The sequence below is a fragment of the Myodes glareolus genome, chromosome 7 (assembly GCF_982192425.1).
Source record: "Myodes glareolus chromosome 7, mMyoGla1.1, whole genome shotgun sequence".
NCBI lineage: Eukaryota > Metazoa > Chordata > Mammalia > Rodentia > Cricetidae > Myodes > Myodes glareolus.
The window spans coordinates 47,076,576-47,078,938 of NC_142032.1; positions in this window are offsets into that span (position 1 = coordinate 47,076,576).

A 2,363-nucleotide genomic window follows, 5' to 3' on the forward strand; every position below is an offset into this window, starting at 1 on the left:
AAAAGTCCCAGGTTGTTAGTTATTTGAGTCCCATTAAAGTTCAGGCTCACCCTATCTTCTTGGTAATAAGTCCTGCTTTTAGTGGCCTATTCCAAACAACTTGCTCTCCCCAGGCAAGCGATTTTTATCTTGCCCTTGAATCTTTGCCTGCCTGTTCTATTACAGATGCTACCCACCTTTTCAGATGCAGTCAATGGTTTTGGTTGTGTGTGTCTTCCTTGACCAAGCTATCTAAACAGCATATCTATAGATCCTCTGTTCTTAATAAAGCAGTTGAATAAACAAACAAATTACAGGTCAACATAGTTCGTGGACAAATGGGAGAGATTCTTTGAGGGCAGCAGGCAGAACATACCTTCTAGTAGCTTACTGGAGAAGACTATCCCGGTATGCCAGCTTATATGAGGTTAGAGGAAAAGGAAGCTAAGAAAGTTACTAGCTGAGATTTCCTGGGAGGCCCTATGGTCTGGACATGTGGAATTAATGGCAGCTCCTGCTGGAGCTGAGCCTGATCAGGCTAACTCTGCCGTCTCCAGGTAAACCTCACTCCAATCTGTATTATGCCTTTGAATTTATTCCTAAAACCCAATTTTAGTAACATCTCTTTGCTAACTAAAACTCATTGACATAATTCAAGTGCATATCTCACACAACCATAATAATTTTTTTCTACATGCGGTTAAAGATTAAAAGTCTATAATATTGTGTATGGTTCTTTTTAAATATATACCCGAGTTTGTTCAGGCGCTCATCTCTACCATAGTGAAGAAAATCAGTGACCAAATGGGCTTAGCTTCTTTTAGGACACACACTGTACGTCTGTAGAATGACCATGAGAGACAGAAAAGTACTATTGTGTTTTCAGAGATCTCAGTCTCCCATTGCCTCCAGCACAGCTGTTCCCATGAAAGGGAGGAAGAAAGGGCTGCTGTAGAACTCAGAGAATTCTAGATTCCAAGTAAATCCCTCCAGATAGTTGGTATTAAGGTAGTGAAAAAGCAATGTTGCTTTCATACCATTCTTTCAAAATTGTTTTTATGTATGAATTTAAAATTGTCTCCTTTGTGGTTGATGTTAATTCAGTTTCCTGTCCTTGGCACAAGCATTTGAGGTAACTCCTTTATAAAGAAAAATGGTGGGCCCCACTGTTGGAGCAAAGCTGAAGGATGTGATGGAGCAAAACATCTTACCACGTGGTCAGGACACAGAGGGCAGCAACGAGGAGATTGGGTTCTGTGATCTCCCTACAATGGCATGCACTTAGGAAGTGAGAAGGTTCTCACTGTTGCTCTGGTTTCCACTGCCTTCTAATAACCCAGGTTATAGGCAACAAACCTTCAGTATATGCACTTTACAGGGACATCTAAGACCCAAACTATAGCAAGGTCACTTTTGTCCTCAGAATGTCATGAATTAGTGTTGTTATGTCTGTCTATAGTGTATTGGTTATTTTCTCAGAACTGTGGTCAAATACCTAAAGCAATGTTTGGGAGTAAAGGTTGTTTTAGGTCACCATTTCATGGGGACATTGGACTGCTTTTGGTGGGATTTGGTCCTGTTTGTAGTGGAGGAGTGTGAGGTTATAACTTGTTACATCTCCACTGACAGTGAATCAGAGGGGAACTAGGGCTGGAACTGGGGAAGACCATAACCCAAAAGGCCCACCTCCAATATTCCACTCTTTTATCAAGTTCCTGACTCCTGGGTACATTTCACACGCAAACAGTAATAACTAGTATGTTAGTATAAAATATTAACAAGTTGCAACGCTTTAATTTTAAATACTCCAAGTGGTCATATATGAAAAAGGAAAGGTACTGGGTAACATAATTCAACTTTCCATCTCTTGTTCAAATTTAACTTTTTATTGATTCTTTGTGGACTTCATACCATGTATCTCGACCCCACTCATCTTCCCTGTTCCTTCCCACCCACCCCTACCCTTGACACCCCTCATATAAAACAAGATAAAATTTTTTTAAAAAAGAGAAATAAAAGAAAAATCTCATCGCAGAAGTTGCAGTGTGACACACGGAGTCACACAGTCCTTTAGTCCCTATATCGTTGATTACAAGTGTTCATTGCATTGAGGGGTTGGTCTACTTTGAGGTCTCTGGTTTTTGCTACATCATCAATACTGAGCCCTCACTGGGGCTCCTCATGGATACCCTATTGTTGTCCTGTGTCATGGAGATTCTGTAACTTTGGTTCTGCAGGACCAGCTCCAGCAGATCATAAATGGGATGGATGATGATATGAGCCAACTCATAGCTTGGTTCTTGGTCTGGATGTTGCTAGATTTGTCAATCTGCCATCTCCCCTTCACCTTCAATGACAGGTTGAGCTCTCCAGTACTGCCCCAG